Raw genomic sequence first — 11,714 nt, forward strand, 5'->3', positions numbered from 1 at the left:
CTACACGTGGGAGACTTAGAATGAAGAAATATTTACACCAACTGAGTGCATTTACGAATCTCATACAGTGTTTCCATTGTCACCTTTAGATAATTTTTCTTCTTAAATCCAGCTTTCCATGATTGTCGGGATACAGTCCAAGGTATACAGGATTTACAAAAAAGAGAAAGGAGAGATTAGTAACAAAACCAACCTTTGTGTGCAGCTCCTCAGAAATACTTGGGCACCACACCTTGCCACTCATTCTACCTTTCAAAAACTGGGCCAGTGCTCTTTTTATAAAACTAGTTATTCTTCCCACAGGAGAATGCAGACTGACATCTGTCTCTCCTCTGTTAGAAACCTATATAATTTCTTGCCTGATGGCTGCAGGCCGTTTTCATAAAGCATCAGTGCTCTGAATAACTAACGTAGCGTGCAGCCATGCAACTGAACTCTTCTGCCCCGGCACAGACGATAAATGAAAGAACAGATGCCACGCAGATATGACGGGGAAATCAGAATGGAAAGGAGACCAAGCGGAGCCTTGCCTGTGAGGGCTCTCAGAGTTGAGCAGTAACCCTGATTCAGCTTGAACCACGGGATTTCAATGACAGAGATTTTATCAATGGCTTTATGAGGCGCAGACAGAGATAAGGGATGGGGGGTTGATTCTTCCATGAGTAAAAGGTGCTGAAAGGCAGAGCTGTCATAAAACATGTAGTGATATCACTGCAGCTAAAAAAATAAAGAATGGAGGAAGCAAGTAAATACCTTTTGATAGTTGCTTTCATTCCACGAGACCCTAAAAATAAAGCACACGAGCATGTGGATCACATAGCTAGTTTATAGTACCTAGTACCTAACATAGTAAACGTAATGGCTGAGAGGGATTAGGGTGAAGGAATTTGTAGGTGGAGTTTGTACTTGAGAACCAGGGAAGAAATCTTTCCGTTGCTTAAAGAAAATAAAAACTATTGATCTAGGATCTTTATTTCCTCCACCACAGATAGGAACTCATCATTTAATACTCCTAAACTAGATTTCATTCTTTGGAAGGGCAGAGTTCTGGGTCAGATGTGTCAAAAGGGAGAGCTGAGGTACAAAGAGGAAACTAAACCTGATGTTTGATCAAATAAACCAGGCTTTTCAGCTAATTACTAAGGAAAAAGAAGATGAAGGAGCTGAGCGCTTCTGTTTCTACTATAAAAGACTCTAATAGGCCATTGGGAAAAAGTGAAAGCAATTGTGATAGTGTCCCATTCTGCAGGGTTTTTTTGTCATGCTTAACACAGTTACACTTTATCAGCCCAAGTCCAGTTCTAAGAAATGGTGGTTTAAGTTTATTTCAAGCTCAGTGATACAACGGTCTGGGGATACAAGGGACAGAACTTTAGGGAATAGGTTGTCTTCTCTTTCTCTGAAATAAGCAGCTATTATTATATATATTTCTTATTTATTTACTATATCCTGTACTATGAACAAAATTACAAGCATTTTGACACACAGAAGCATTGGAGGCAAAAAGTAATAACGCAGGAACACAGTTTGCCTCAGACAGCATCTAATGACCAGGTATGTCGACAGTTTAAAACCCCTCTCCATCTTTCTGCCCCACATCAACCTTGCACTAGGCAACCTCGCGCCATCCTCATTACACGTAGGAGCGGTGGAACTTACAGCATGCGTCTGCACGCTGCAAGCAGTGCACTGTGCCCAAAACAGCCTGCTTGCAGCCCTTTTTCTGTCAGTATGGAGTGGGATCAAGCCTGGAGGCCCATCCTGCTCATAGCCACAGCTTGGGGGCACCCAGTCAATAATGTTTGCTACCCTTATTTTGGTTGCTGCCAAGGGAAGAAGCTCTTGGCAGGCTAGTGTGGACATGGGAGCTCCTTGACAAAGTTAGCATTGAGATTCTTTTGGCCAGATGGCTTGACAGTGGTTCCTGAGCAGTATTTTCTAACTATCCAAACTCCCTGGTTCGATTCCTTAAGTGTGATCCATAGTCATGAAAAGCCTGGTACGATCCAGACCAAACTGCATCTCTTCAAAGAGAAATCAATGGACCATGGGCCAAACCAGTGTGTGAGCCAGGGGCTGTGCCTAGCCACCTAGACGGGAAGCTTGTGGCGGTATCTCTGAAGGACGGAGCAGAAAAGCGGGATGATGCCTGCCTCTCCAGCTCTCCCTGCTCTGCACGCCTGTGCTGCTTTGAGGAGCACATCGAAATGCAAAAATAGGGGAAACTGAGTTTTCACAAAGCACCAGATCAGCATCTGGCCCTCTGAACCTTTCCATTTTTGATAGGAATAACATTGGCTGGGACAGAGGCAGACAAATTGTTAATGGACAACTGTCCAGAGCTCAGAACATTTCTGGGAGTTTGTCCATCTTCTTAAAATGTATTGTGCTTCTGAATACTAGAGCCAAGTCCACGTACACTTTTTGCTGCGTATCTGGAAAGGCTCTTACTCAGTTATTTCTATAAGACACAACTTCTCCAGCAGCTTGTGCGGCATTTGCACTACCAAACACGTAGAATGCCGCAGATGATTTGTACGTGACACACACGTCCCTCGGTGCTTGGTGCCTTTGCTGAATGCAGTTGTGAGCGATGCCGGGCGCGGGGATACTGACACCTAGAGGTGACAGCTAGAGGTGACATCTCTAGCCGGCGGGCGGCATGTCCTGCATCTTCTCCTCTTTGGCTGTAGCTCTTGGAGGAGGGAAGGTGGTCACGTCGTCAGGATGATAGCTGACCCGGCGGCCTCAGGAGGCGAGTTATTTCCCTGGATGCTGATCAGGGATGTGTGCCCGTGTGCAGCGTGCGGTTGGGGAAGGGACGGAGCGGTGGTGGCCAAGAGTGGAGGATGGACCGACAGGTGTGGAGGTGAGAGGGCTGTTAGAACAAAGAGGCACGGACCCATTTCTATGACAATTAACGACAGGGGCTGTGGCGGGCAAGTGAAAGGCTGTCTTCAGAGCCTCTTGGCATCCTCCAGATCATTTAGTACAGAATGCTTCGAAGTTGCTTTCTTCTGATGTTTTCACAACTGCTGCTCCTTTGCAGCAAAGACCTTCTCCATCGCAACCCACACAGTGCTGCTACTGACTGAAGGAGCAGGAGAGCTGATGTTGTTCTCCTGTGGGTGTCTTCGGTGATGAACTGTCACAATATGATAGTGCTGGCACCTGAATTTAGGATGTAAATGATCCTTTTCTCTTCCCTAAGCATATCCATGAATATTGCATCAGCGTTTATTTTCCTAGTTAGGCTTTTGTAGGTTTATATGAATAATATATATACTTTTTCCTCTAGCAGAGTAAGACTTCATTTTATTCTGCTGGTTGGCCCAAAATTCATCTTGATATGAACAGTCTTAGCCAAAATCAGAATCTGGTGAAGTGGGATGTGATATTTTAAATTTCATTCTGACATGTCAAGCATTGAAAATTCTCAGAATAAGCAGTGAGTTGTTAAAACACAAGCATGGTGGGGATATAAGTATAAATACGTAACCACACCAGCACAGTATTCACTTGTTTTACAACTAGATTTACTTTTTTCCCAGCCACTGCTGCTGTGAGTCTTAGTTTTGGTATTATTTGCAACTAGGGCAACTGAATTTCAAGTAACTAGTGCACAATATACTGTTTTGTTCAAATGAGTTACTATCTAGCATGCAAAAGTACATGGAAGAAAATAAAATGTGGAAAATAGCTCTCCTACTCTGTGTTAAAAACCACACAGTGCTTTGGAAAGTCTTCTCAAGCATTTGTATTCCATCCCAGCCACAAAGACCTAAAACTGTGGCTATTACATCTAAATAATCAGTGGGAAAAATCATCATGCTATATTTTCTCAGTCTGTTACATATTCATTGGAAAATTATTCTGCCTAAAAGAGAGATGCTAGGGGCATGCAGGACCAAGAGCAAGTACCATTTTACATGTGCTTCATGCTGTTTTTTTTCCTCTGCAAATAAAAACAAGAGAGTGGAGGATATAATAGGAAAAAAATTTTGCAAATAGAGCACAAAAAGTGGCAGATAAGTGAAATAATAAAATATTTTTTAAATGTGAAATAAAAGAATTCTTCAATGGTATGGACACACTGCTGGGACACGGGAAAACCAAAGATACCCTATGAAAGGGAAAGCAAGCAATGCCAGGGTGAGCAAAACTGGAAGGGAGAGAGCTGTTCACAGGCATCATTCAGCCATACACTGTGCAGATTACTCTGGTAAGTGTGCAACCAAGTCCGCAACCTCTAGGGAAAATCAGTAGGCATCAGAACAGAGAATAGTAGGGGGGAAATCCCCTAAATCAATGTCAAGTGTAACTCCCTACAAACAACAGATAGCACTGAATCTTGGCTTGAACTCTGAGAGCAGTGTGTGATGTTACTTTTTCCCACAAAGCAGAACAGTACAGTGAAAACCCTATGCCACAGGTAATAGACTGTAACCAGTGAGATTTCTCCTACCATCCTGTAGTGTCCTGTAAATTGGCAGCAGAATTCTTTTGTCCAGTTCTAATAAGTATTCAGTGGACATAGAGTAAGTATAGCTCACTGTAAGTATAATGAAATAAAAGTTAAAATAATGTGCACTAAAAAGCTGCTAAATGCTCACCTCTATCCACTTCCTTATAACATGAGAAAAACAGATATTCTCATGGAAAAGAAAGGCAATACATTTTAAAATAATCTTAAAAATGTATTCAGATAACCTACAGTAGTCTATAGGAACTCACTGCCCAAAGATAAAGGACCTGGGGGTGTTGGTGGACGGCCGGCTGAATATGAGCCGGCGGTGTGCCCAGGTGGCCAAGAAGGCCAACAGCATCCTGGCCTGTGTCAGGAATAGTGTGGCCAGCAGGACTAGGGAAGTGATCATCCCCCTGTACTTGGCACTGGTGAGGCCCCACCTTGAGTACTGTGTTCAGTTTTGGGCCCCTCACTACAAGAAGGACATTGAGGTATTGGAGCATGTCCAGAGAAGGGCAACAAAGTTGTTGAGGGGTCTGGAGGACGAGTCTTATGAGAAACGACCGAGGGAACTGGGGTTGTTTAGCCTGGAGAAGAGAGGGCTGAAGGGAGACCTTATCATCCTCTACAACTACCTGAAAGGCGGTTGTAGAGAGGTGGGGGCTGACCTCTTCTCCCTGGTGACAAATGATAGGATGAGAGGAAATGGATTCAAGTTATGTCAGGGGAGGTTTAGATTGGATATTAGGAAACATTTTTTCACTGAAAGGGTTATTAAACATTGGAATAGGCTGCCCAGGAAGGTGGTGGATTCGCCATCCCTGGAGAAAAAAAGGTAGATGTGGTACTTAAGGATGTGGTTTAGAAGTGGTTTTGTCAGGGTAGGTTAATGGTTGGACTTGATGATCTTAAAGGTCCCTTCCAACCTCAGCAATTCTATGATTCTGTGATTCTATAATTCAGGAATGTATTAGCATGAGGTACTCACAGTCACACAAGTAATGAGAGCTGTTATTTTTCTCTGCCTGCCTTTGGCATCCTTCCTCAGAAACATCTTGTATTTGACACCTTTACAGAGAAAATTGTGGACCGTTTCGGCTTCAAGTTTGGAGGTGGAAGAAAATTCCTATGTTAATATTGATAACTATTCTCTTTTATTAGTTATTCTGCATAGACACACAAATTAAACTATTGTTCTGGCCACGTGTATGATTTCTGTGCCCTGTCAATTGCCATCTGGATGACAAATGCTGTGAATGACAAACACTAACTGTAATACCTTTTTTCCTGGTGTTAGAAAAACAATATCTGTTAAAATGAATCATTATATTAACAATACTGTATACCAAATAAATGCCCTGGTTCAACCTCATAAGAAGTGTTAGAAACATGGTAAAAAAACTGTGCTCTTTGCTTCATTAATGCAATGGCAGCTGCATCTCAGGATATCACTGTTCAACCAAATCTCTGCTCTAATAGATGGGAAAATTTTCCAATTCTCTCTGGTTCTGTTCTGATTTTTAGATCACAGAGCACAGTTGCTGCAAATATAATTATGGTATTGCTGATCTGTTATCTTTATACAAAACCGTCCATTGTGAGTAATCATTTCAAGTAGTGCTCGGAGAGTAGCACCTTGCAGTTGGACTACTGCAAACATGCCAGGTTTTGTAGTTTATGACACAAGCATGGGAACTTAATATATTTACAGGAAGGGGCCTTGAATTTCCTGGCTAAAATATACTAGCTTTGCATAGATTTAAAGGATAAATTTACCCTATTGTGTGAAGCTGAATATGCTTTCTGCATTCTTAATTTAAATCCTAGGGATTGTTTTCAGGAAAATGTCAGTGTAATTGTTCAAAGCACAGCTATGTGCCAACACAAAAGTACTAGCTGGAGAACAATTTTACAGTGATATCCTATCAGAAGGAATTTGCAAAGCACCAGGGACCAGTAAACTTAGATTGAGGTGGCAGGCAGGAATTTTTGTGCTCCAGTCTGTCTCTGCCACCGACTGACTAGAAGAGAGCACTTTGGATGTGCCACATAAACTTCCTCCTGCCACACTCCTAACCACTGGAGAGAGACTGGCTGGTTGGCGTGTCAGTCTGAAAAGATGTAGCAAAGATGAGAACCTTAACCTGAAGTACAGTAAATGTCCTACGTGCTACTATTTGTGCATTTAAGAAGAGTGAGTGAATACAGTTTAAAAACAAACAAACAAACAAAAAATGAAAAAAACCCCACACCACTTTCTGAAGGACCTGAAAATGCCTTTCTCTCATTTGGCAGACCTCTCGGCTGTATTCTGTCCTGGTCTGTAAGATGCACTAGTGAATTCAATATCCCCAGAAACACTTACTGCACTGAGGCCAGCTAGCAGAGATTGCTTTGCGTACATACTGCCAAGCTCCCTTTGCCTCCAGAAGAGCCAGGGCTGGATACAGACTGCCTACTGGGAATAGTTTGTGCGTGTGCTGGTTCCCAAACTGTGCCAATGGATTGCTTTGGAGCGCTCTTGTTGGCAAAGGCTAAAAACACGCCAGGGCTGCAAGGCTTGAAACGAAACAATATCGATTACTGAGTTTCAGTGCCTGGGATTGTTTCCTGGCACTGTTTAATTTCTTTTTCTAGATGTAGCTTGCACATGAAGAAGCGCACAGCTGGGGTAGCAGCTGACATGAGGGGAGCAGTCCTGATTGTGGGCAGCTGCTTATGGGCTGTGCCTTTTAGTAAAGCTCCTTTCAGAGCAGGGTCTCCCCACAGCCTGGCATTGTGGCTTCCCTCCTCTTCGGACTATCTCATCTAGCTGAAAGGCCACACCGTGGCTGCTGGCACCTGCACCCTGGGTGACAGGGTAAGGGCAAGGGCTGAAAACCTTGGGCTACCGAGGTGGGAGAAACTGGTCTAAGTAACGGGGAATGTGAAGTGGGATCCAGCTCTGTGGGTCTCCTGCTCACTGCCTGAGAGGTCTGTTTTAGCTCATGGATTCATGAGTAGAGAGAGAATAATGCTTTGCCTCCAACTTGCATTTGTGTAACATTTCTGTTAGCGCAGAAAACTCTGAAAACTTTTTTGTGAGCACTGGACCTCTGAGTTGCACAAACGTCTGTTCTCTGAAACCCATTGCAAAGGTCTTTGCTTATCTGCAGTGTAGGAAGAAGGCAGGAATGTGAATTGTCCCCTTTCTCTGGAAGGGAAGTGAATGCAGGCACCAGCCTAACAAAGACCCTTTAAAAACCATATTTTAACTATTTGACTCCTGGCTGGTTTAGAAGGTGTTTTGGTTGTGGTTTAGAGCTCTGAAGCAAAACTCTGTGGGAGTTACAATCAAAATAAATAGATGCAAATAACCATGTACCATCACCCAAATTTACACCCACAATCCATTTCCCTGCGTCTCTAGCACCTCTTGCAAATTACTTCACATTAGCATGGGTAGATGGTACGTTTCCTCTCCTAGCTCCCTCTCTGCTTTAAATTGTCCCACATCCCTTTTTTTTTCTCTTGTAAAGAACTAAAAGCTCTTCAAAGCACGTGACGTTCATTTCTGGGAGTGGATAATTCAGGCAAATTAGCCCACCCTTCTTTGGAGAAATTCTTCTGGTGCAACTTCATAGTCATCTCAGATGCCAGGGAGTGCTCAGTTTAGCACGTGGACCATGCCTACCCTTGGTTTTGCCTTTACCATCTTATGTGGTTTAGTCAGGAATGTTGTAGTAATTTTATTGTATTCCCAGGTCTCTTATCTGGCGTTTATTCTTGTTACTCCAGTTGCTACTGGTTTTAGCTTGTACACAGGAAACCGCGGTGCCAATCAGTGTCGTTCCCAAGGTGACAGGAAACCCTGTTTGGTCGGATGTTGATTGTGCTTGTCTTTACTGCTCCACCCATCGCATTTTCTTCCTTTTTGGCTTAAGTTAAGACAAATTAATCAGTGGCCGCCATCTGGTAGACAGTTTTGGTGGTTTTGCAGTGATTTGTCCAGCTGATCTTTTTGAAAAGCAACACACGGCACAAGAAACTGAAGGGAAATAACCATCTTAATATTTAAATGATTCTCAGGCCTCGGATCAGACGAGCCGTTGTTGCCCTGGCCACATGAGTAACTTGAATTGTGTGAGTAATTCCCTTGTCTTGCCCAGCAGCGGGTTTTGGGTTTTTAAGCACCGTTTGGTTGGAGGGTTGAACTCCGAGGCAGCTTTCCAGTGACTGATTTCCTCAGCTCCTTTCTGCCTTTTCTTCGTTTCTGTGGTCGACCATCCCAGGCGGGGTTTTGGTGACTCCTTCACCAGCTGTCCTAATGTGCAGACAGGGTGGGACATCTGGGAATGTGAGGAGAAGCACAGTAGCTGAATTTGAATGCTCTGGCTCAGCCTGTAGCAGGATGTGTCCATCTGTGACATTTACAACCAAATATATCACCTTTTCACATCAGCAGGTTGGAAATGCCGTGCTAAGGGACAAAGAGAGGGAGAAGACAACCAGTTTCATTATGAGTTGGGTTATAAGGAGGATGCATCTCATGAGTCCTTGACTGGAATCCACAGGTACTGATTTCAGTAAAATAAACAGCTGATGTAGAAGGGAGCATCCCTGTCAGATATCCAGGGGTTTAAAATTTACAAGAAAGACTGATTTTTCAGATTTGGGGCATTTATAGAAGTCCCCTTGAATACACCTATTCATGCCTGAAAAAGGCCCAATGCCTCAAATTAAACCAGAAATATTCACCTTTCCTCTTGTTTTGAATCATAGATTCACAGAATAGTTTGGGTTTGAAGGGGCCTTTAAAGGTCACCTAGCCCACCCTCCCTGCAATGAGCATCAACTAGATCAGGTTGCTCAGAGCCCTGTCCAACCTGACCTTGAGTGTTTCCAGGGATGGGGCATCTACAACCTCTCTAGGAAACCTCTTCCAGTGTTTCACCATGCTCAGAGTAAAGAATTTCTTCCTTTTATCTAGCTTAAACGTACTCTTTTTTTGGAATGTATTTCTCACTGATAATGCCATTCCTTCCCTGTTCTGCAGGGTAGCCTAAAGCTGAATTTAGCTCACTTACCCTTAATTTAAAATGTTAGGAACAGACACAGAACACAGTTAAAGAAAGAAAAAAAACAAACATCAAAGCACCTCTAAAACTGCAATATAAAATATCCAAGTATATCGTTGAATTGCAGGAAGCCATGTACTGGACAGCACTTACTAAGCATCCAGCCATTGTAACCATCAGTTAATATTCCAGGCCATGAATCTCTTTGAATGCAATCTTAATTCATTTTATTTCTGTGCATTGTCAGTAGAACACTTACAAATTATGACAGTTGACTAATTATACTGCTACTTTCAGAAAAAAAAAAAAAACAGTTCTGGAAATTCAGCAGAGATCTCTTATGCAGTCAGAGCTAGTATGTACAGAAAGCTTAACACTGCTAGCTAGCAGAAATGTCCTTTATTTGCAGATACACCTTTCCCCCAAGAATACTGCATGTAAATCTGTGGGTCAGAGTATTTCTCAGCTCTTGTGGGAAATTCTCCTTAGCATTTTTATTAATATAGTACCTGAGAGCCTCAGCCATAGATCAGGATCCCTCTGTGCAAGACTCTGTATAGACACACAAAATGAAATGATCTTCTATCAAAAAAACTTCCAATCTAAACAACAGACAAGGTAGTAGATGAGTACAGACAATCAGACAAGCCACAGGAAACAGAGAAGCAATAGCATCATGGCAGAGATGAGGATGCCCAGAGTATGCTATGCGAATGGCTCAGCCCAAGAAATACTGCCCAGAGGCTGTAGCTGATTTCATGCAACCCTGACGTTTCAGCCCCGTTCTTGCTAGAGTTGTTTGTCTGCTTTGATACCATCACATCCAAGCTGGTGCATGAGTTTGGCTTGACTTTGAACCTTCACTGAATACGGCCAACTTATTTCAGGAGCTCTTTTTATTCTTTCCATACTAAGGCAAGTGAGACATTAAGTGGTTAAGTGACTGATGAAAGACGATACTGCAAATTAGTGCCCTATCTTCATAAAATACCTGTGCTTGTGAACTCTTTGGTCAGTTCTCTTACCGGTGGAGCCTGTAAGAAGCTACGACAGTGATATTTCTTTATGGGACAGGGACTTCCCTTATGTTCCCTGTCAAAGAATATACTTTTGATGCTTAGCAAACTGTGTGTATTGTTGTTATTAATTTATGGTAGCTATAATTATCCCTGTTATGTTAATACTGTGATTTGATAACAGGAGCAAAACAGAACACAGCGACTTCAAATAACCGCTCAAATATGCGATAGGCATCAGGAGGGGAAGTACTGTATATAATTCCCACACAGAAAAATGTCGTTAAGTACAATGTTTCTCTAGGGAACTCGGTCCCAATGCTTTGAGAGGACCAATAGCAGCTCCCTGGAAAGCCGTGCTGCCAGCAAGAGATGGGGCCAGTGCTGGGCAGGAGGCAGCTGAGCCTGACCTTCCGCTTCCCACCGTTCCCCCGGCAGCCGCATCTCCTGTCTTTGAGATGTCTCAAATCCTTCCTGAGTTTTAGCAGATTCCACTGGAGGACTGCTGCGTAGTCCAGAGGCTTTCAGCTTGTTTCCCTGGATTTGATAGTGGATGTAACAGTGCAGCCTTATGACAAATGAAGGAAAACAATTGGAACGGCAGGAAAGTACACAACAGCTAATAAATCCAATTTGCATGGTCTTGTTTCACTTTAGCCTCTGTTTAGCTTGTTTTGCCTCAGTGGATTTATAGAGGTATCTGGGAAGAGAATTTGGCCCACAGAGCACAATACTGAATAGGTTTGGGAAAGAAGGCAGCATTGTGAAAAGCAGAAAGCTGGTGGTGTAATTAGTCCCAAAGGTAATCCTCTGGCTAGAGAGAATGCATTTGCAATTTACTGATAAGACTAGAATAAAATAAATGTTTTCTGCTTCATCACAAGGATTTTGCCAAATGTAGATGGCCTAAATACCCCTCTAGACCCCGTGTCCAGTGTTCACTATTGCCTGGCTCCCAGCTATGGAGCTTATTGTCCTGGGACACTGCAGAGGTCATAAGGTGGGCTAAGCAAGCTGTCTGAAGGAAAAATCATAGAAGAGAAAGACACCAGACACAAAGATGTGGCAGCAACCATTGGTTCAGGACTTTCCTGCGCTACAGATGGCCAGAAGCTGGAGGGCATACTAAAAATAAATAACAGTGTTAATTAAGTAATCAGTAAATCCTGCTTA

General features: G+C 43.0%; 1 protein-coding gene across 1 annotated transcript in view; it reads left to right on the plus strand.

Moving 5' to 3' along the window:
* The window catches only part of PTPRR (protein tyrosine phosphatase, receptor type, R), a 141,498-nt gene that overhangs the window by 80,955 nt on the left and 48,829 nt on the right, over positions 1 to 11,714 (plus strand). The window lies entirely within an intron of this gene.

The sequence above is a fragment of the Charadrius vociferus genome, unplaced genomic scaffold, assembly GCF_000708025.1.
Source record: "Charadrius vociferus isolate BGI_N301 unplaced genomic scaffold, ASM70802v2 scaffold125, whole genome shotgun sequence".
Taxonomy (NCBI): domain Eukaryota; kingdom Metazoa; phylum Chordata; class Aves; order Charadriiformes; family Charadriidae; genus Charadrius; species Charadrius vociferus.